The following is a 25,311-nucleotide window of genomic DNA, read 5'->3' on the forward strand; positions in this document are numbered from 1 at the left end:
TCAGCACCGTCTTCTCTAGTTCATCACAGCCTCCAAACATCCTCCCTTCAGCTTCTCTATTGCAACAGCATCGCCGATTTCAGCTCTCCCCAAATCCCGTAGGCATCCCTGTTTTTCTTCTTTTTTCCGTTGCTGAGATTCGTCTCCTCTTTTCCTCAATCCAAACGATGATCACCATGTCCCTCTCAAAATAGTGTTCTTTTTTTCCCCCCAAAAGGGCTCTTTCAAAAATAGTCCTCTGTTGCTTTTTCTTTTTCACGCCCCCTTTGTCCTCTTCCCAAGCACAGATGTAGGCATAATGGTAGGCACTGCCAGCCGATGGACATCGACTGGCCAGTTCTGCATAACAAAAAGCTGAGAATGCTGCTCCTAAACCAGCAATTAAGAAAGACAGAGTTAAAGCTGGACCAGATCTTTCTCTGGCTACAATACCAACAAGTACATACACTCCAGCTCCAATCGTTGATCCCACACCCATCTGCTAGCTTGTAGCCAACCCAACCAGTTTTGAAGCCTATGATAGCTCCAGTGGCAATCACAAAGACTAAAACACAGACATTGGCAGAAGTTACGGTTACTTGCACAACTGCACTCTCTTTTATTCCAGCACATAGCAGAATAGTGACCACCATAACCAAGATGGCTGCACATGGATCAATCACTATACCAGTTGCAAAGAGCTCTCTCTGTGCCAGGCAGGCAGGCAGTCTGTCTTTTCCTCCCAACAATAAGGCTAGATTGGGAGATATGCCACGTGCTACTGCAGAGCCACCAACAGTATACTCCAAAATCAACGCCTAGCCAATCAACCATGCAGTCCCTTCCCCAGCATACAATATGGACCAACCGTTGATTTGTACCCAAATTGAGCTGTAGGATGAACCACATTATTGTGTTTGGACACCTCATAGCTGGTAAGATGTATAGCTCTCTCCCATTCGAGTATTCCATTGAAGAGGGCTTGAGCTTCAACCATACATGAATAGTCACTATGCATGCAGATAAATGCCATTCCAAACTCAGGAAGCAGATCATAACCTCTAGATAGAGAGAAAACAAAGCATTCCATAACACAACAGTGTGCTCAGACAACCCATCAAACACTTTCCCTGCTTCTACAATGCTCCCACATTTTCTATACATAGACACCAGGGTACTATAAACATAGTCTGATGTGAATCCTTTCTGAAGGGCATCAACATGTAACGCTTGTCCAATGTAAAGCCTTCTCTCCTTAGCCCTGCTCAATATAGACTGAAAGCATCCCTTCATGCCCACCACTATGCCTCCAAACTTCTCTCCACTATACTCATACGCAGAAAATAAATGTAAACACAACAACTAACTATGTACAAAGTATCAAATCACACACACAACTTTTGGGTGGTTTTCACACCTCGAATGCGCAGCAATACGACACCGCACAATGGACATGCATTATAACCTGAGGTAACTAGACCTGTTGCAACACCACGACCTAGTGAATACTTAATTGAATGAGATAAAATATAGACATTACCAGTGAGAATGGAGGCTTGCTCACTTGAGCACTCTCCCAATCCCGAAAAGTCATGCATCGTCCACATGAGAATGATGAGAATATTGGCTGACCATTATCGAAGGGTTTTCAAAAGCAAAGTCGCGACCACAGAGGACCTTGACTAATTTCAGGATAGAAGATCAATCATACGAATAAGCGAGATGAGAGGATTTGTGAGCAACAATAGATCTGCCAAGCTCCCAACAAGACCTCGTTTATGCAGTGACGACAGGACCGAAAGCAAGCTTTCAGCTGAGCATAGAATCCATCCTTCAACATAGGTACCTGCAGTATAAATCTGGTTATCAACTACAAACAGAAATTTCAGCGTTGTCCTTTCAGCAACATCAACCAAAGGATGGATCCATGGACCCACAGTCTTAACAATAAACCCATAGGGAAAGGCAAATAAGTGATTTTGTCAAAGCAAGAGTCTCTGAATCTTATCAGAAATGATGCAGCTCCTCCAAACAGTTTACAATTCTGTGATGTTTAGTATCTGCATATGAGAATATCCTGGTTTGTAATAGTTTGTCATCAGTGTAGTACACACTAGGCCCTCCTTTTGCGAGTGAACAGAAGCCCACCCGACAAAACACTTTTGAAAGCTGAGCAGACGCATACCCTGGGAAATGCTATTAATTTGCTCCTCTTTTGCAAAAGCGGATGGCTACTACAGCTCCAATCCACAGGCTGTTGATAATTAGGGATTGATCACTATCTTCGATGGCATGTATATCAGTTCTTGAGCTTGCCCCTTTGTTGAAAACCCTGTTTTACCCATATGCAAAGTGAGTGTTAGAGTAGCAATGCTACTGTATTGGTACCTGGAAAGCTAGCAGGTGCTGGATCTGAAGTAGACTCACCCCCCTGCTAGCTTATTCTGATTCTTGAGATTACCAAAATTGCCTCAAAGACCCAGAATTGATCAATTAATCCACCCTGTTAGGTCAAGTAATCCACTTTGTCAGGGCTGCAGCAACAAAGGCAAAAACCCCCAATTCTCTCTAGGCTGTGTATGTTAGGCGAATCTGCAATCTGAGGAGTTTAGTCCGTGATATACATTGACCCATTCAAAGACCCAATTCAGAGTTCTCGATACCCATTGACGAGAAGTCTGCAGAAAGCGAGGGGAGGAAAATAGGGTAGCTTCCAGGAAAATCCATGGTTGAGCAAGAACTTGATAACGTCTGTCTGACCTGCTACCATTGCATAGTAAAGAGGAGTTTAGCCTGCAGCATCTTTACTTAATATGCCAGCGCCTTCTTGAAGAAGATTGCAAACAGCAAGTGTAAGACCCTTGAATGCAGCACAATGAAGAGCAATCCATCCATGTTGCAATGCCGATCGAAAGCCTTAACCCTGTGCTGAATTCAGCCTCCTCCTCGGTTATGTTTGCTTTTCCTTGCTCTCGGGTATGCCTCACATTCCGATTGTGTCACATCGTGTTTCTTCTATGAGATGCCAGGTTTTTAGCTGCCCTGTCAAACATTGCCTCCCTTAGATGGAACAAACACAAGCTTCAATTTCTCTCGGTCATGGAAGCCTTTGCCCAAACTGCGAATTGAATCATCAATATTATACATACTCTAGGCCACTCCATCAGCTCCCTCCAAAATCAAAACACCTTTCCCGATGCTTTTGCGTTTTTCTTTTCTCCAGAAATGCGGTCCCCCTCAGAAAAGTGGGCCAATTTCAGCGCTGAGCTAAAAGGTTTGAAGGCTATAAGTTTCACAATAAGATCAATCACAGATTGCTGCACAGCATCTACCATCTGTTCTATTTCATCCAGACCATAGGCTTGAAACAAGGAGTATCACAAAGCAGACTCTCTCTACTGCCTGTAGTTCCTTCTGGCCAAATCCACTGCATTCTGACTTGTAAACACATCCTAGAAACCATCACAACCAATAATCATAAACTTGTATTCTTCAATCAACAAAGCTTGTCTCAATTCTGGCTCTGCACTGAGAGGACAGTTCATGCCCTCCTTTAATCCCTTGATATGCCAGTTTCCAATGGCTCTTGCAACATTGATCTATCCATTCAGATATCCATCATCCACAAAGCCTCCAAGGGACTCTATTCACCATCTTTCAAGTGAACATGAGGCCATATGATCCCTTGACATATCAATGGCCTTGCCCTTCCTGCAGAGGACAGCTCTACAATCTCCTGCATTGGCCACAAGCAACTCTCTTCCGAGCACTAAGACAGTTAAAGCTGTTGTGCCACATGACAAGCCATGATTGATTGAACAAGCTTCTGCAAATGCTGTCTCTATCTGTAGAAAGGCATGATGGACATCCTCTTCTATTGCAGTTGGAAATGCCACATCTTCAACAATGTAATTGAGTAACTTGTCTTTGACAAACTCTGCTGCATTTCTCCCACCATGCCCATCAAAAACTCCATAGTAAGATCCCGAATTCTGCCCTGAAATCACAAAGCCAAAATGTTGCACCAAATCATCAATTAGAATATGCTCATCCTCCATAGCCACTGTACCTCCGATATCAAACCACACACCTAGCCGTACAGTGGGCATAAACTCCACAACAATAGATTTCTTGCTGTGCTCCAACAGCCCATTCATTAGCATATGATGACTTACAAGGCTATCGTTCAATGGTTGAAGGACAATTAAGGAGTCCTTGGGTTGAACATTGGCATTGGCTACATTAGATTGGCTGCTGCTATGGTCATCCTCCAAGATGCCTTTCTCTGTTAAACATGCTCCTTCGAGAGAAATTGCAGGCTTTGAATGTCAACAAGTAGGTGACTTTGCTTGGTTTAATGCCGTCATCAAGCATTTTGTCATACTGTTTAAGAGTAGAAATACCATCACTGCATCAGACATATGCACCAACCATGGCTGTCCATGCAACTACATTGTGGACTGGTAATCTATCAAACAATTAGTATGCTTCCTCTAGACTGTCACACTTAGCATACATATCGACCTGAGTATTATAGATAAGTTCCTCTTGCTCCAAAGTCCTCTCCACTTTATTGCTCACGCAAAACAAAATACAAACACAACAACTGAGTATGTACAAAGTAACAAATGTCACACACACAAATTTTTGGTCGATTCCACACCTCGGATGCGCAGCAGTACGACACCGTCGACTATCTTGCACAGTGACCCCCTCCTCCCACAAAATCTTAAGCTCATCGACTAACGGACGAAGATACATGTCCATATTTTTTACTTTGTAGCGGCCTGGGACGAGACAGCTAAGGATGAGATGTCGTTTCTTCGTAGAAAGCCATGGAGGGATGTTGTAGTTGACAAGGACTATAGGTCACACACTGTAAGAAGTTGAGCACAGATCGAATGGGCTCACGCCATCCATTGCAAGATCGAGCCAAAGATTCATTGGCTCTCGCGCAAAGCCTGGGAAGGTAGAGTCAATGTGGCTCCATGCGCGCGAATTCGCTGATATTCATTGAACTTCATTTGTGGACCTATTCTTCGCATGCCACGTTGTCAAGCTCGCCATAACGGACATACAAAACATGTGGTTTATGCGGGGGATGAGCGGAAAGTGTCTGAGAACTTTTTGAGGGATGGTTTGCCCTTACAAGTCCTGTCAATACCTGTGAGCACCACACTTTGGACATGTCTCCATAGTCTCGTATTCTCCTCGAAAGAGACAGTAATCGTTGATGCATGCATGGATGTTATTGTAGTCCATGCCAAGCTTCCATAAAACATGTTGTGCATCATCACGAGACTCAAGCATGGTATTTGCAGGTGGTAATATATGATATTTCAATAACCTGAAAAAAATCATAAAACACCTTGAAAAAGCATAAATGTTTGTAATAATAGTGTTTAAAAAAAATCAATGAAGCCTATGTACAAGATACCTGAACAACTCGGTCACACTCGTATCGCTCCACCCGTATTTTGCTTGCACACTTAAGAGTGCAAGCAGTGTCTTCAACCGAGATACTCGGCACCCATCATATAATGGTATGGATGCTTCCTCTCTAAGTGGATTAGAAGTCTCGACATCCATGGGAATCAATGCGTCGATCATTGCCTTCATCTCAGGCTCCAAGATTGTAGGTAGGTCTGGAAGGTTACTTGTCTCCTCTGGCATTGACGGTATAGATTGGCCTTGCGAGTGGTGGATTGGCTCCTGCACTCCATCCGTCGCACGCCCAGGAACTCTTCTAATTGGCCGCAAAGGGTGTACTCCCCCTTGGGATGAGACATCACCTCCCTGGATAGAAAATTTGCTAGCAAGACCCAATCTTATTGTATATGGTATTCAATTAGCTTGCGAGTACAATGCATGATTAATATTAACTTCAAATTACCATTTGCTAAAAATCCACGATCGCTTGATCAATGATCTCAGATTGAAACTCGCCAAATCGTCGTACGTGTTCTATAGACAATCGGCGTTTTCGTTTAATTGCCAACTTACATTGAGACCAAGGACATGGGACACGCTGATTAAGATACGCCTTGCGATCTTGAACAATAGGACCTTCTTCATTTTCCATCTTGTCTACGTTACAACAAACAATTTAATGACTTGTAATACAATTTGGCAAAACGAGGCTCAAATAGATAGCTTTATGGAGATGTATGTCAAGTTGCAAGTTCTTCACGAGGTGAATATAGAGTTGAAGGGGATGGAACACGATTCTTCTTTGGGATTTAGTGGTGATCAATCAATTATTGAGGTGTCTTCTTGTATGGCCATTATACCTTATATACCTAGCTACAGTCTCTAGGTTATGTACTTTGAGTATCTTAGAGGGGCTCTACTAGAAGGATTACTTATACAACTGCACTAGAGGGCTTTCAGTATAAGTAATCCTAGTCAACAAAATTTATGAGTATCATTGAGGATCTCTTAGTCTAATAATAAATCAATCTCAACAGAAAGCATCTTAGTAATATGGTTTTTTTTTTCTAGGTCCATGTATAAAAATTAATGCCATCTATGAAATTTATCAACTTTTATTGTAATGATTGGAAGACATCAAATGCAACAATGTAATACAAGGTTACCATGTCAAAGACAATATCAAATAGTAAAAATGTTTGTGCCTGTGTAGGGGTGTGTATGTGTGTACCATAGTTATAAAATTTGTTCCAATCAATTATACTCATAGTCATAACCTTTGAAGAGAATATCCTATGTTCAATTTAAGGGATTTTTCTTCTATGGCAATACTTTTGGGTTCATTTTGATAAAGTACCATAATGACCATTAGTTAGGGGATCATTTTCTTTTAGTCCTTCCGTTGACTAGTTGGCATGATTACTAATTTGTTATGTCTATAAAGTTAATACAAAAACAAGGAATTATGCATATCACAATTAGATCCCCTACTTGGAAATTATGAAGGATATGACCAATTTTAAGCCATCTTAAAGAGTCACCAATGTACGTGACCCATGGTAAAGCACATTGCATACCGGTAAAGCACATTCTCCCCCTCCCTCTCCCTCTCCCTCTCCCTCTCCCTCTCTTTCTCTTTCTCTTTCTCTTTCTCTTTCTCTTTCTCTCCCTCTCTCTCTCTCTTTCTCTCCCTCCCTCTCTGATGCCAGGAGGCATATTCCACGGTGGATTCCGTGAGGTTTTACGGTGGATTCCGTAAACTTAGATGACCGAGGCTCATACACAAAGAGGATTCTTTGTGCGAGAAGTTGATGGGGACGCCTGTCCTTTTCGGGCGTTTCATTAATTTAGTGTGTACATGGTGATTCCATAGCGGGTGATTCCGCAAAATGCATATTAAATTAATAAACGTTTATGAGTTTAGAGTGCGCACTCGTCATAAATTAAGGTTAGGATTTATTTCTAACCAGTTGATTTATTTATGTAGCTGAAGACTGCTAGGTATTCACTTTTGTCGGTTTAATTGTATTATTTTACTAACGATTGTGAATGCTTCAGTTGATGTGTAGAGATAGCAGCAGTGGCGGAGGAAAGCATTGGAGTCTAGCGAGTATTCGACTTTTGGACTATATTTTGATAGGCGCCACGCCTATATTTTGTTATGTCTATTGAGACATTGATTATTGATTATTATTTTGTATGTGCCTATGCGCCCGGATATGTTATTTCTATTTGGACATTGAGATTGGGCGTGCCAGACTCTATGGGCACCGTCCATTAGCTTTATTTTCCTATTTTTGTAGAAAGCAAACTCAAAAGCTAAAAGCTTGTTATATTTTTGTAAATTGGGCTATTATTGAGCATGAAGATTGAAATATACATAAAATACATGCTTTGTGAAGCGCTCACACAAGGCATGGGGGGAGATTGAACCCAATTTGTCTCTTGTCTCTTGTCGTGCATGCTTTTACATTGTTTTTTGTGCAAAAAGGTAGAGTTCATTGTTCTTGGGGACCTTCCGGGATTCACCACGTGAGCATTCTGCGACCGATCTGCGCACCAGTGGTATCAGAGCGGAGCAGAGATCAAGAGCTTCCAATCGCTACCAATCTCGGGCGAAGGCGGAGCTCCAGGAACGAACGGGCTCTACAGTCAATCTCATCGCGAACCGTCGATACAGGCAGACTTCTGGTGATCAAGAACCCCTGTTTCTAGTGTCAGATCGTGAAGAACCAGGCTCTGCAGGCGGAGGACCACATATTCATCTCCTTCATCAAGTCGTTGAAAACAGAGATAAGCTCTCCTCATAATCAAGTTAATTACTATATCAAAGCTTAATCTTAAGCTTAGAAGCTTTAAAACAAGCTTGAAGCTCCACAAAATTCAATCGTTATATCAGAAGACCTTCCGATTTTTCCGCGCGGGCAAAAACGGCCCCCCCCCACGAAAATTGACGCCGCCCTGTTTCTCCTCCATTAAGCTTATTAAGCTTAAGCTTAATCACTTAAGCTTAAGTCATTAAGCTTTCACCAAATCACAGAGGGCAAACAAGTCGACAAACTCCGGGTCCTGCGCTGCAAAAGTCAAGTTCTATAAGTCAAGTGGAATCAAGTTCTGTAAGTTCTGCAAGTCGGCCTAAGTTCAGCAAGTCAGCAACTCTGCAAGTCTGCTAAGTCTGCAACTCTACAAGTCAGACTAGTCAATTGGAATCAGAACTGACTAGTGCTTAAAACTCCTAAAAGACTTGTTCCTATGCAAAAACTCTGAACTGGAAAGTTGTTCGTGGCAAAGTGTTCTACCTATCTACAAGTTCGTTGAAGTACTTTCAGCAAACGGATACAGAAATATTGCAGATTTTCTGAAAATTGAGAAAGAAATACCCAAAAATACATAGCCTTGTAACCCCAAATTTGAGCTACACTCATCCCACTAACCTGATTTTGAGTGAGAAAGGTTTATTGAGTTTTACAGGATGACTACCCCACATATGGATGATCCTATGGCTAAAGACGACTTACCTGAGCCTACCATGGAACAAAAGCTGGATCTAATCATGCTACAACTGGAAGAAGAACGAAGGGCTAGGCAAGCATTGCAAGCGCAATTGACAAAATTACAAAGAGCATCCACCGACAAAGAAGAACCTCAAGCTGAAGATTTGATTCGCCGTACCATCGACGCCACTCTTGAAGCACAAACCATTTGCAAGGCATCCAAGATAAGTAAACGAAGTTTCAAATTTCGCACTTTCAATGGCATACGAGAAGGAAAGAGTGTTTTATCATTCATTAGCCAGTTTGATGACTATTTCCATGAGGAAACTTATCCAGAAAAAGATAAAATCAAGTGTGTTACTAATCATCTGATAGACAGAGCATCACTTTGGTGGACTGTAGTCCGCAAGAGCATAGAATGTCCTGCTACTTGGGAAGATTTCAAGAAGAAGTTCATGCAGAATTTCCTTCCACCGCAATTTCATGAGAAGGCTATCAAGAAATGGGATTTACTTCAACAGCGAGATCATGAGCCTATTCCACAGTATACAGAGCGTTTTTGGAATGCACTCCTACAGCTACGTATGCTTGAAGACGTACCAGAGACGACATATAAGCGGAAGTATATGTCTGGACTTCTTGGACATTACTACGCTGAAGTGAACATGTTCAAGCCTGCTACCCTTGAAGACGCCATCTCCTTAGCTCAGGACACTTAAGATAAGTTATGCGGAAGAGACAGACGACCCCAGCAATTCCAAGCCAATGGTAATTATGGATCTAAACAATTCAATTCCAATTTTAGAAGGTTTAATCCAGGTCGTTTCTCATCACCATCTTTTCGCAAGAATTGGCCTAAACCCCTTGCATTACCATCCACTGCCAATCCAAATTCTAAGCCTATTCCACAAGCAAATTCAAATGTACCCAGACTTCCAGCCATTGCAAATAATGTGACCAAAGCCAAGCCAATAGTATGCTATAAGTGTCACCAGCCAGGACATCTCGCAGCAAATTGTCATTCAAAGAAGCCACCAGCACATATCAACTACCTTGGAGCCATGGACGAAGACGAGCATGAGGATATGCCAGATTTTACTGAAGATGAGGATGATCCTACTACTACTTCCGACACTTTACCAGGTATGCCTACTCCACATTCATTGTTGACTATGAAATGTATGGTGCATGGAAAGGAAAGAACTATCTTGCATGATGACAGTAGTACTCATGACTTTATTTCAGCAAAATTGGTAAAGGAATTAAAATTGCATACAGTACCTACGCATTATCGCATAAAAGCTGCATTTTTAGGCACTAGGTACAATGGCACACAAGAAGTACAAGATTTAGAGATTCAAATTGGTGCATACATTGAAAGAAGAAATTTCTTAGTTGTCCCATTACAGTCAAGCAACATTATTTTAGGAATGCCTTGGAGACACCAGCATAATCCAAATATAGATTATTCCACACACACAATGAATATTAATTTTCAAGGAAAATCTATTACATTATATGGTATGCATGCATCTAATATTTTTCCACTGCTTTCGCACACTCAAGCAAAACGTGCACTAAACAAGAATACTAAATCATATCTCATTTGGGTGAATGAATTGCACGCAAAGGAAAATCATATGCACCCTAGGCATAAGGAATTTCTTGCATATTTTAAGGACTGTTTTGCACAAGACCTACCACCAGGTTTACCTCCTTCACGTCCAGAAGACCATAAGATTGATTTAATTCCTGGCACACAACCACCTTGCAAAGCACCATATAGGCACAATCAAATAGAGCAAAAAGAAATCCAAAGTCAAGTTGAAGAATTACTAAATAGAGGCTTAATTCGACCTAGCAGTTCCCCATTCGGTGCACCTGTACTCTTAGTCAAGAAAAAGAATAATACCTATCATATGTGTATTGACTACCAAGCATTAAATAAGATCACTGTAAAGAATAGGTATCCTATACCTAGAGTTGATGACCTTATGGACAAACTGCAAGGATCTTCTATATTTAGTAAAATTGACCTTAAGTTTGGATATCATCAGGTGAGGCTAGATAGAATTGACATATTTAAGACTGCATTCAGGACACAATTTGGCCATTACGAATTCTTAGTCATGCCATTCGGATTGACTAATGCACCTGCTACTTTCAGTAGAATGATGAACCGTATCTTTCTGAAATATCAATATTGTGTGATTGTTTTCTTTGATGATATTTTGGTATTTAGTCAAAGTGAAAAAGAGCATTATGAGCATTTATCATTAGTTTTTCAATTACTGAAAGAAAATCAATTGTTTGCAAATCCTGACAAGAGTGAATTCTTTAAGACAGAAATAGAATATTTAGGTCATATTGTATCAAAAGAAGGAATTAAAGTTGATCCTAAGAAAATTGATGCAATATTGCATTGGCCTGTTCCTAAAAATGTACATGAGTTACGCTCATTCCTTGGTCTTGCTAGTTTCTATAGGAAGTTTGTACGTAATTTTTCATCACTTGCTTTACCATTTACAAAACTTCTTAAGAAAGGAATTGTTTATCAATGGACTGAAAATTAGCAGAAATCCTTTGACTTACTGAAACGTGCATTAACCAATGCCCCTGTTCTATAGTTGCCTGACTTTAATAGACCATTCTTTCTAGGTGTGACTGATGCTAGCGGATCAGGAATAGGAGCCGTACTAATGCAAGACAATCATCCAATAGCATATTCTAGTTCTAAGCTGAAACCCTATGAGCTCAAATATTCCACTTATGACAAAGAACTATTAGCAATTGTACAAGCATTAAAACAATGGAAGCACTATTTAATGGGTTCACAATTCATGATAAAGACCGACCAGCAAAGCATTAGACATCTACTTAGCCAACCCCATATTTCTGACCGTCATATCAAATGGGCTTCCTTCATTCAAAGTTTTCATCCTATCATTCAATACCAACCTGGAAAAGAAAATGTAGTTGCTGATGCATTGAGTAGAAGACCTGCAATTCATAATATTTCTATCATATCTTTTGATTCTTTGATTGCTATGAAAGACACATATCACCAGGATATTACTTTTCATTCTGATTGGCAAAAATTAGTTCAAAATAATTTCATTCCTGTTGATTCATTGTCATATAATGATGGATTTATGTTTTTTGAAAAGAGACTGTGTGTTACTATTCCATTCCGATCTTTTGTTTTGAATGAAATTCATTGTCCCCCATATCAAGGTCATAGAGGTATCATATCTACATTACGCATGTTAACTGAAGATTTTTATTGGCCGCATATGGATGCAAATGTATCTAATTTCGTTTCTGAATGTTTGATTTGTCAAAGAATAAAGAGACATCATGGTAAACAGTATGGATTACTAATGCCTTTGTCTATTCCATCTAAACCTTGGGAACATATATCTATGGATTTCATTACTGGTTTACCAAATACTAAATCTAACCATGACATGATTTGGACAATTGTAGATAGATTTAGTAAGCAAGCATATTTCATTGCATGTAAGAAAACTTTAACAGCTTCACAAGCAGCACAGTTATTTTTTAAAACTGTTTTTACTAACCATGGATTGCCAAAAGTGATTATTTCAGATCGAGATTCTAGATTTTGTAATAATTTTTGGATTACACTGTTTGCAAATCTAGGCACAAAGATTGATTTCTCATCTGCATTTCATCCAGAAACAAATGGACAAACAAAAGCCACAAATAGCACTATTTTAGATCTTTTATGTGCATATACTATCTCTAAACCTCAGACATGGGATACTCATTTGCATTTATTACAGTTTGCATATAACAATACACCGCACACATCTACAAAGAAAGCACCTTTTGAAGTCATTTATGGATATAGATTATCTACACCTGTTGCATCTTTGTCTAATAGAATTCAGAGTGCTGATGATATTGCTACTATGCATAACAGTATTTTTGATGAGGTTAAGGATATGATTGCTAAAGCCCAACAATCATATACCAAACAAGCCAACAAGAAAAGACAAGCCATGAATTTCAAAGTTGATGATTATGTTTGGCTTAGAATAGAAAAGCGTAGACTGCAAAGTGTGGATAGACATCCAGTTGTCAAATTAGCTCCTAGATTCTATGGACCATTTAGAATCATTCATAAGATTAATGATAATGCATTCAAGTTAGAATTTCCATCTCATTGGAAAATCCATAATACATTTCACATTAGTTTATTGAGACCATTTAGAGGCCAATTACCTATCCACCCTGTTTATGAAAACCCACCTTTATTAGAAGAAGAAACTGAAATACTTGAACCAGAAGCCATCATAGACACTGACTACATGACCACTAGAACTGGCCGAAGGTATTCTAGATATCTAGTAAAATTTAAGAACCATCCTGTAGAGGAAGCACAATGGATGCACGCTAGAGACTTAAATGCTTTCCCCATTCTGTTAGCTCCACATTGAGCTAATAGCAATTGAGGTCAATTGCTATCCCACCCCGGGGGTATGATGCCAGGAGGCATGGCATATTCCACGGTGGATTCCGTGCCACGGTGGATTCTGTGAGGTTTTACGGTGGATTCCGTAAACTTAGATGACCGGGGCTCATACACAAAGAGGATTCTTTGTGCAAGAAGTTGATGGGGACGCGTGTCCTTTTCGGGCGTTTCATTAATTTAGTGTGTACATGGTGATTCCATAGCGGGTGATTCGGCAAAATGCATATTAAATTAATAAACGTTTATGAGTTTAGAGTGCGCACTCATAATAAATTAAGGTTAGGATTTATTTCTAACCAGTTGATTTATTTATGTAGCTGAAGACTGCTAGGTATTCACTTTTGTTGGTTTAATTGTATTATTTTACTAACGATTGTGAATGCTTCAGTTGATGTATAGAGATAGCAGCAGTGGCGGAGGAAAGCATTGGAGTCTAGCGAGTATTCGACTTTTGGACTATATTTTGATAGGCGCCATGCCTATATTTTGTTATGTCTATTGAGACATTGATTATTGATTATTATTTTGTATGCGCCTATGCGCCCGGATATGTTATTTCTATTTGGACATTGAGACTGGGCGTGCCAGACTCTATGGGCACCGTCCATTAGCTTTATTTTCCTATTTTTGTAGAAAGCAAACTCAAAAGCTAAAAGCTTGTTATATTTTTGTAAATTGGGCTATTATTGAGCGTGAAGATTGAAATATACATAAAATACATGCTTTGTGAAGCGCTCACACAAGGCATGGGGGGAGATTGAACCCAATTTGTCTCTTGCCTCTTGTCGTGCATGCTTTTACATTGTTTTTTGTGCAAAAAGGTAGAGTTCATTGTTCTTGGGGACCTTCCGGGATTCACCACGTGAGCATTCTGCGACGGATCTGCGCACCACTCTCCCTCTCCCTCTCCCTCTCCCTCTCCCTCTCTTTCTCTCTCATTTCCTCTCCCTCTCACAATATATCCTAACACTCTCCAAGAGCAAAAGCGAGAGGGGGAGAGAGAATGCACTCTCCCTCCCTCTCCCTCTCCCTCTCCCTCTCCCTCTCTTTCTCTTTCTCTCCCTCTCTCATTTCCTCCCCCTCCCCCTCCCTCTCCCTCTCTTTCTCTTTCTCTTTCTCTTTCTCTTTCTCTCCCTCCCTCTCTCTCTTTCTCTCCCTCCTTCTCCCTCTCCCTCTCTTTCTCTCTCATTTTCTCTCCTAAACAAGCAAAAGAGAAAGTGATTTAAACCTTAAACAAGCAAAAGAAGGAGAGAGGGAGATTCACCGATGAGATATAGCGACTGTGGGGTGGCTCCTCTTCGCGATGAAGGCTCCTCCTCTCCTTCGCGAAAAACGACGGCGGCGGCAAGTCTTCTTCCTCTCCTTCTCTCACGACGATCGCTTTCTCTCTCGTTCTCGCTCTCAAAACACAAAACGCAAAAACGTGAAATAAAGCCACGCTCGATTTCGGCCTGTTTTTTTCCTTGTGGAGCATCGCTATTTGCGTCGCAAATAGCGACACAAATAGCGACGCCGCTACCCGAATCACTGTTAATGAAGCTCAGAGTGAAAAAAAATGACAAAATGTCAAGCTTAGAGCTTACTGGCTATGGCTGTCATTACAAGATACACAGTTAGGGTTTGGCAGAGATCTCTCTCTCTCGGAGGATTTTTTGGAAGCCCTCTTATGGGAGGATGGCCCACTAGGGGGGCTATCAAAGCCCCAAGATAGCCGACATTAATGCGCCTTGTATCAGACGTGCTTCAGCTCGAACCAGTCACCTACAAAATTTGCATAAATCTAGAAAATACGCAATGTTAGCTCCTACGTCGACTAATATCTGCCTCTGTTGCACCAGGCTGAGTTCCCTTGGGATAGGGAAGAAGTTCCTAGAAGAAATCAGAAGGAGATATGGCCTCTTTTGTCCTCCCCAAGTCCTCCAATGGAGGTAGGTTGCAGGCAGCTATGAAGGAAAGAGGGATAAGATGAAAGAGATAAAGGCTCATGTGCACTTAGTGATAGCTGAGGCTGAGGGAAGGTGGGGAGTGAGGTGAATCAAATTAAAACCAAGGAAAATAAAAAAAAATTCATAAAAACGTAAACAGCGAGCGAGGTAGGAAAATGGCAAGAGAAATTTGAAATAAAGAGCAAAAAGTTAAAGTTAGAAGGGAAGATTCTACATTGGATGGGATTTTAATGCTTTCATTCAGTAAAGATATAGAGTCCTTCTTTTTAACTATAACTTTTCTTGCGAACTGTCAATTTGGAAGTACTAATGGAAACTTGGAATTATGACAGGAATAAAAGATGTCAGAGCAAGATTGCGCCCACCGACTTTCGTTCATAGAAGAGGAAAGAGCGCAATACAGCATCACTCTTGAAAGCCATGCCTACAACCAACTTAAATTTTGAACCATTTACAATGTAGAGGGTGTGGTGGCCAAGGAGGAAGCGGCTAAGAGAGTCATTGAACAATGCAACTTCACCAAGTACCTCGAAAAATTTGTGCAAGAACCTGACCACACAAAGTGTGTGGAGTTTCTCAGGACTTATGACCCTGTCAATGAGTGCGGCACCATCACGGTAGGAAGGGGAGAAAATACCAAACAAGTACAAGTTCACTTAACTCCTACCTTGGTGGAGAAGGTGTTGAGATTGGAGCCAAAGATAGAGAAGAAGTAGAAGAGGGATGTGTATGTCATGCTGAAAATGAAAAAGAAGGATGTGCTAACTAACGACGACATCAGCATCCACGACATTCCTAATGCGAAAGCCATACTGCAAGCAAAGCTGGTACATGCGTTCTTCTCCAACCAGTGCTACAATGCCTTAATGCATCGAATCACCATGCCTATGCTAGAGAACATAGCGGCACCCTGCATGAAGTCGACTGGAATGATTATGTACACAAAACCATCGACCAGGTAGCTAAAGCACAGGATTTAGGAAGCACATCAGAAGGAGGAGAGTCCCCAGCTTCCAAGGCCACGGAAAGAAAGAAGGCCTTGTCCAAGGCCTCGTTTATTGCCTATGGAAGCATTTTGACTGCTCTCATCTAGGAGGCAGTGAAGGAGACACAAGATGTAGAAGAAGGGGAAGGAGAAATGCCTAACAGGTCACGCCCTTGCCAGGACCAAGAGAGGTCCAGCGACAAGACCGAGACTGATAAGGAATGGCAAGAACAAGAAGAACAATTGAGCAAAAAGCAGGCCAAGAAACCCAAGAAGAAGATGACACAAAAGAAAAAGAAGCCAGATGAAGGCTGCAAGAAGGAGAAAGAGGATTTGGAAAAGGCAAAAAGACACTCCCTCAAGGAGGCCGAGGAGAGGGAGAAGAAGAAAAAACAAGAAGAAGAAACAACAAAGGAAGAAGTCAACAGGGCTAAAAAGGTATCAAAACAGGAGGCCAAGAGAAGAGGAAAAGGGAAGAATAGCAAGAAAAAGAGAAATTGGAGGAAGAGTACAGGAAAGCTGAAGAAGAAAGGCAAAGAAGAGCTGTTGAGGAAGAAGAGGAACTAAGAAGGAAGGAGGAGGAGGACTTGGCTGAAGCGACACGACGGTCCATTGAGAAGCAGTGCGGGGCTGATGATCCGGGAGCCTGGAGTCCGCTGAGGGAAGAAGGGCCTAGTTCTAGCACGCAGGTACTAGAAGTCACGCCGCTCGTTGTCCTTGAAGACAAAGGCAAGGCCCTTCTCCATCCTGTGCCCTCCACCGAACCACCCACCCTCACCCCTAGCATCCCTACTAGAATGGAGGTCTCCAACTTCGTGGCTCGATGCAATATTTTATCAATAAAGAAATGGCCCAGGGAAAGAGCACGGAGACCACGGCCATGGGGCAAAAGAGACCAGCCCCGCAGATGCTGAGTCGAGATAAGACCAGAAGCGTCAGAGAGTGGAAGCCTCAACTACCCCTATCCACACAAAAATGACGCCACTAGCCAACTACGATGAGTATGTTGCTAAGTTTCTTTCCCAATTGGAGAGGGCTAAGGAGGAAAAGAGGATGGCTGTGGTTGAGTTGGTGGTGTAAAAGGAGTCAATGGCAACTTTCCAGCTTGAAAAAACCCGCACAATAGCCATGCAACAACGATAGACCTTTGACCTCAAGCAAGAATTAAAGGCCAAGAAGGACATGGAAGAGAGCTACAAGCAGCAGCTCAAGGATGAGAATCAAGTACTGGTGCAGATGCAGAGAGAATATAAGCTCCTCCCGATGCAACATGGGGAATTGGAGGCGAAAATCGCCAACATCGAGCAAATGATGAAGGAATTGAATGCCAAAGAAGAGGAGAGAAAGAAGGAGAGGGAGCAGCAGCAAAAGGGATCGAGTCTATGACCGATCAGCTACACTTGGAAAGGAAAGAGCACAAGAACATGAGCAGGGAACTCAAAGCCTAGGAGCAGAAGCTCGTAAACCTGGCACAGAAGCAAGGGGAAAGCATGGAAGAAATGAATAAGAGAGAAGAGAAATGGGCAGCACAGAACGAAAAAATGGTGAAGACACTGGCATGGTGCCTTGCTTTAGTCGAGAAAGAAAAAATCCTCGCAAAAAGTAAAGCAGATGCCGCCTAGACAGCCCTTAGTGCCCAGCAATAGGCCTTCATCAACACACTACTAGACACGACCCGCCCAGAGGGAAAGGAGTCATTGGAGGTGGTATAGAAAAAACTGAGCATGGCACGCAGAGCCATGCATGCGGGGCTACAGATGCCACCCCAACCTACGGAGGTTAGGCTGAGCCTAGAAGAGCAACGGAAGTACCTACTACTGGCCGGCCTAACCCCCCAGAAAATGGACACAATGGGCTTTGAAGAAGGAGCGCACCTAGAAGACCAGCAGAGGGAGGAGGCTGACCTTGAATTCGTTATGGGGAGAATCAAAGAAGAGGTAATCCCACAACCCCCCTCGCCACATATCCAAGAACAGCAACAGATTGATCCATCCGTAGAAAGACAAGCCGCACTAAGAGAGAGACGGAGAAAGTTAGTTGAAGAAACCAGGAAGTAGCTAAGAGCCAAACCAGTCGTGCAGCCATCCCCACCCCTCCCACCGTGCCTCGATGACCTCCTTGCTAAATTGCATGCGAAGCTGGTGATTTGGGAATGGCAAGAAAAACAAAAAGACCCATTTACCTTCAGCTTCTTCATGTCTAACAGCCTGCGAGGGTCCTATCGATCAAGGTAATGGAGGAGATGATCACGACTAGCGGCCAACTGGAATAGAAATGGCTGGAAGAAAGGGAGAGGACCCCCACTCTGTGGGGAAAGGAAGAAGCAGAGTTTTGGCAAAACAAGGTGTTTGAAATACCACATACTGTACAAGGCTACAACTGCCAACCCCTATGGAGGAGGGGAGTGTGCGACATTAGCATGCTCACCTGGATAGCTTTTTGTAACACCCTGCCCTATGAGAGGAATGACCCCACATTCATGGTGTATCCTCATAGAGTAGGTGTGGATTTTGTTGCCACCCTCCATGGGTGTCATGATTTCCCCATCATCTACAACTCTAATGCTGCCTCCTTCGAACATGCCCTCCTCTTTGACTCGGGAAGCCTAAATGATTCCATGACGTGTTTTCTCGCAGACTTCTCTTCATGCCCCGATCCAGCCTTTATAACTACCTGTAATTATCTTAGGTTACTTAAGTTACTACTCAAGCAGGACCCGACCCCACAAGAACATGGCCTACCTCCCCTCTTTTTTGACCCTAACACCATCGACAATTGTGCCATGGCGCGTTTAATGATGAGATCTAGCCTTCTCCCCTCTTTTTGCCTAGCTCTCTTAGAGGATATGAATGACAACCAGTTCACTAGATGTAACCATCCTTTCGTCTCTACCACCTCCCTCCAGTCCGCATGAATCTCAAAGGATACATGCAAAGCCATCAATTTTTGAGCAAATCCATTCGACCCCCTTTTCCGCCTAAATCAGAGGAGGAAGATTAGGTATAGGCCGTCCTTCTACTAGTGTAATACTATTCCTAAAAAAAAAAGAAACAGAAAAGAAAAGGAAACAAAAGAGAAAAAGAAAAAGAAAAAGCATCCAAGGAAGAGCAAGAGGAACATTACGCATGGAATGGACAAAACAACTCACTTATAGAAGCACTTAGCACCACATAAAGCACGATCATTGCACCTAGGGGTCCTCAAGTTAGGTGTGCCCAGTGGCTTCGGTTGGCTCGCTCTGCTCCCAATCCCCTAGCCCTTTTTGCTCCCCCACTTCACGCTTAGGGACCATCAAGGGCAGGAAATACCTAGGGAGGTGACACTCGCGTATGGTTAGACCTGTCACCCTAAGCTACTTACACTGCACCTCCCTTTGCATGAATGGGGTCCTCAAGTGTGGGACATCATCCACGCTAAGACCCAACTCCCCATCCCACTAGCACGAGCACAAGCACGACAAAATAAGGTAGAAACCCCCTTAGGTAGAGAACCGCACCCTTTCCTCCCAAGCATCACAAAGGCGACCAACCACTGACTTCAGAGGCTCCCATCAACCACTTGCTATCCGTTTGGCCTCTCCAACAACCCTTATTACCAAGCTTCCACAAGCACCCGACTTTCCACGTGGCCATGCCCTTACACGACTACTTCACCAACTACCTCTTAAACCCCAACAGTTGCCAAGAGTGCCATGGGACTGGCACCCATCTTGGAGGGGGGTAATGTTAACCCCAAGCAAGAAGGCAGAAGAATGCCCAAGCCGAGAAGGCAAAAGAATGACTAAAAAAGCGAGAAGAAGATGGAAAAGGAGCAAAGACACGCAGGCAACCTCTAAAGCTAAGCCGGGGCCAAAAGCGTAATTTTAAATGAAAGGCGCCTCAAAAACTCTAAAAACTCTTATAAAAGAGTGTGCAAGAGAGGAGGCAACTCATATCGGCATCAAGGTAAGCTCACTACACTCGTAGGATCAATGGCGCATCGGCTAGGTGAGCGATAGCCATTAGAGCTCGCTTGGAACGCTTGGAACACTTGAAACAATAAGTGGTCTGTGGGTCTTGGTGGTTGAGCAAAAGCTCCCACAGATAGATAGATAGATAGATAGATAGATAGATCACCTATAAATAGATATGGAAATGCAAGCTCTTCACAATGTCCATCACTAAATAGGCTTAAAGAAGAAAAGTCTTCGAAGAGAATAATATTATTGATATTATTATTGTGGTCAATGATAGATAGATAGATAGATAGATAGATAAATCACCTATAAATAGATGTGGAAATGCAAGCTCTTCACAATGTCCATCACTAAATAGGCTTAAAGAAGAAAAGTCTTTGAAGAGAATAATATTATTGATATTATTGTTGTGGTCAATAACTTGTTAAGTTGTGTCTAGTCCATATGATAAGCTATCAGTTTGTTGTTCTTCAATTTCTTTACTCTTTAGAAAGTAGTGCTCTTGTGGGTTTGGATTGTTTTGCAAGAAAAGTATATGTGAAAGCCATTGGTTATAAATTGTGTTACAAAAATATGTAAGTTCTAGTTATAGATGAGATATCACTACTAGACCAAAAAATGCTCACTAGGGTAGGTAGAAGACTCTCACAAATAAAATGTAACCATAATTTACCATTTGGAGGACTCGATATCATTTTTTTTTCGTGATCTATGTCAAGCAAGTCCAATAAAAAGTAATTGGATCTTTAAGAAATCTCAAGATCCAACATCAATAGTTGGATATAAATTTTGGCACCAACATATTAAAGTATATGAACTAACAAAAATAATATGGCAAGAAAACAAAGGATTTATTAACATATTAAATAAGATAATAATGGGAACACAATCCATGGATGATTTAGATCTTATAAATCAAAAATATGTTTGTACTCCTCCATCACCCTCAAATTAGATCACCCAACTTTTATACACTAACAAACAAAATGATGGCCACAACATGATCCTTCTCAAAAACATCAAAGGAGTACTAGAAGTTTTCATAGCAATAGATAAGAAATATAGCACATGCAATAAAAAATTTAAGCTTCCCGTACACCGAAAAGAAACTACTAGACTACACTACACTCTATAACTTAAGGAAAACATGCACGTTGAAATTTGTGGAAGCAACATAGATGTGCCAAATGGACTATGTTGCTGATGGGTACTTTAAAGGATGAATAAAAGTACAGAATGGAACAATAATTTGGGCAGAACTCATCTCAACTTGCATATAAATGACGTTATGAAGTGAGAAAAAAATGCTAATTAGATCATCAAACATATCTCCTTATTGGACTACAAATTTTCAAACCACAAAAGAGTTTCAAATAGGACTAAACCATAACAACAGAGTAAGCCAAGCAAAAACCCCATTACAACTAGCTGCACTGCGAACAATACATTGTGCACAAGGACTCACAATTGAAACAACAATTGCATTTAGTCCCGAACATATAAAAATGCATGGTCTAGTATACACTACATTATCCCACATTAAAGATCCAAACAATCTCTACTTGCTACATTCTATCCAAACATCCCAAATAAAACTAGACCAAGAAGTCAATAAAGAAATAGAAAGACTGTGATTAGATGCAACATGGAAAACTATAAACCAAGATATTACAAATCTAAATCCAAAAAAAATATTACTTGTCCTTAAATATTTGTAGCTTCCACCAACATAAGGAAGATCTCGTTGCTAACTACATGATCATACAAGCTAAAAGATTATGTCTCCAAGGAACAAAAACAGCAGAAAATGAACAAGTTCACCTTAATGGGTATATAGGATACACATCAATAAAAGGCCATAGACTAATAATACACCACCACCCTAAAATGCACATCATAAATGCAAAGGAAAATCTAAGTAATAATTTGGAAGCATTGCATGCTATAGTCAAATATAACCACATGACTCACCAGCAAAACCAACTATAAACTTGCAATAGAAAGTAAAGGAAAAATCCTACAACCATACCAAATAAACAATACTCCATTCATTGTTATTGGAGATCTCAACACATAGACATCAAAAAACAAACAAAAGCAACTTACAAATTGCCTAAAGCATTCTCAAAGTACGATGCAAAACCACTAATAGAAGAACCAACAACATGTCACTCATCTTGTTTGGACCATGTATATACAAATATAGAAAGAAATGAAAAAAAAACATGAACTATATATTCCCTATAGTTAGACCACATTGCAAAATACATTACATCTTGATAACCAAATAAACATAAACTTTCATAAGGCAGGGCCCTTGAGATTACATCACTTTGTTAAGGGTCTTAGAAGTTTTATCTTCTAACGCTTAAAAGCTTTAGAGGCTTTGAAAGAAAAAATAGAGGTTCTATAAATTTTAAAATTAGTAACTTAAAATCCCATGTTCGCATATCATGTCATAAGTTTGCTATGGAAGCTATTTTGCTCAAAGAAAAAGACACCATTGTGAAAAGAGTGTTAAAAAAATAAAAAGACAAGGCGTTACTTTCATTATTCAAAACTACATATTTGATTGCAAAGAAAAATCTACCATTTTATGTCTTTCCTAAAATGATAGGCTTATTGCAAGATTGCCATTCCCCATATACTAGTAGTCTTTATAATGATGGCAAGGCATGCGCTGAAATGATTTTTGCATGGCATTGTTTCTTATAAAAAGTATAATAGAAAAGGTTTAAGCTAGTCTATGGTTTGGTGTTTTAATTTATGGGTCTAATGATATCTCCTCACATGGACATATAGTTATTTATTTATCATATCTTGCTTTTGCATATTTATAAAGAAGTTATTAGATGACTAATTTTTCTTGATTTCTTTAACATGTATGATCACTACAACAAAAAGGCTCCATAGACACGCTTGTAGATGCAATATTTAAATTGTGAAAAAAAATGTCGGGCGCATTTATTAACGCGTCTATTTCTGGTCTACAAAATCTCATCTAAAAGCGCGCTTATGATCAGAGTTACACGCACACTTAGACGTGCCTATAGACGCGCGTATAAACGCGCTACGTAAATATATAATCATATTTATAAAAAAGTGGACATATTTATATTGTGCGTCTATACACGCGTGTATCTACGCATCTAAAATCACGTTTACTCTGAAAGTTTTTGACGAGAATAGACGTGTATTTATCCTGCAATTTAGACGCGCTGATAGACGCACAAAACAGAGGTATAAAAAAAAAACCAGAGAGCATGTGGCTTTGCTCTCTGGTTTTTTTCCCCCCATCAACATCAAATTGTATGCTTAGGGAAAACAAAGAAAGATTATTTCGAAGATTGGATACTGAAAACAAAACAATGTATGTAGCACACGAAATTTCATATATATAGATGAAACGTTTTTACATTATGAGTTCTAGTGCTTGTGACGTCATGGTCGCAAGCACTAGTTGAAAGTAATACATATCAAAAATGAAAATTACAAGCTAAGGGAAGGCATGCATGCATGGGGCTCCTCTATATCTCCTTAGAAGAGGCATCATCATCGCTACCACCACCGCTGCCTGTGCCGCTGCCGTTGCCACCACCGCTACTGCTAGTCCCCCCTTCGCTATTCTCAATTGCATCAGGGTTCGCCTACACAAAGGATTAAGGTATATAAATACCATTAGAAACAATAAATTAGAGTTATCTATACTTTTCATGTAAAAAATAAAACATACCTCTTCTAGTGGTGGAATCCTCATGGCGCGATTATATTGCTCCTCCATTATGAGTCCCTCCTCGTAGAAATGCTGCCAAGTGGACGCCCGGTTATGACCTCGATGGTAGCCTATCTCTCTAGCAGTAGGTATCCTACCAACGATATGATACTACAAAACAATTTGAACATACAAGTATTAAAACACACTACATAATGAAGTGCAACAAATTACAAAAATTAAATTTTTTAAAAAATCAAATAATACTTACAAACTCAGCCTCCCATGACTCCCTGCCACTCGATCCATAATGCGACGATCCCATGGTTGCCATCTGGATACGTCACGCCTCTGCATGCTAGCGACTTGTCATTTTCTCCGCTGCTCTCTTCTTGGCCTCTTTCCACTCCTTGCGGTGGCAATTGGGTGGTTGGCCATATCCAGGGCGCCCCTGCTCTTGTCTCCGCAATGACTCCTTGGCGCACGTCATAAGGTGAGACCTCTTGTTATGAAGCACGTCTCTCATCTTTGACCATCCCCAATCATCTGAGAATCCTGAATTCTCGGGATTAGGGTACCTTTTATGTATTGCCCGCAGCACCTCTTGCCACAAACCATTTTTTTGGTGCTTGAAGGGAATCATGCAATCTTTGTATGTGGCATGCACGACACTCCTCAAGTAGGCTATCACTTCCCTCCCCTCAAAGTCATGCAAGATACCACCAATATCAGTGATAGAGTAGTACATTTGTGGAGGCTCACCTCTCTCATTTTCCGGTGAGGGTGATCGAGAGCCACCACCTAGGCAACCCCCACAAAGCCCTCGACCTCCTCGTCCTCCCGCACCACTCTCCCTCCTCCCTTGACGTGCACTGCCCTCTACCTCACTCGATACATGTGCTTCTGCAGTTGCACATGCTTCGGCCAATCCATGTACCTCAGCTGATCCCTGTGTAGGTAAAGATGTGATAGGTGTCCCAGACATCACATTGAAAACTTCCTCTGCAGTGGGAGGGCGACTAAGATAATTGGTCATCTCCCCCATGAATTGCTCCTTGTTGAATGGGGTGCTAGAGGATCCAGGATTCCACATCTACACAAGAAAAATCATATTACCCTGTGCATATAAAACATATTACATGTAGCGTCTATACCTGCATCTCTGTGCGCATCTATACCTCCGTCTTTGTGAGCGTCTGTCAGTGCGTCTCTGTGGGCGTCTGTCCAGCGCGTCTATTTTTGCGTCTATAGCTGCGTCTACACTATCATCTGGACGCGCTAACAGACGCGCACAGTCGCGCCATTTCTTCTC

General features: G+C 41.3%; 1 pseudogene; it reads right to left on the minus strand.

Moving 5' to 3' along the window:
* Positions 1-3,374: 3,374 nt before the first annotated feature.
* Positions 3,375-4,136, minus strand: LOC148009714 (putative protein phosphatase 2C 57 pseudogene; annotated as a pseudogene).
* Positions 4,137-25,311: the final 21,175 nt, after the last annotated feature.

This window comes from Lygodium microphyllum, chromosome 30 (assembly GCF_053477565.2).
Source record: "Lygodium microphyllum isolate KBCC chromosome 30, Lygodium_microphyllum_v1.1.10, whole genome shotgun sequence".
Lineage (NCBI taxonomy): Eukaryota > Viridiplantae > Streptophyta > Polypodiopsida > Schizaeales > Lygodiaceae > Lygodium > Lygodium microphyllum.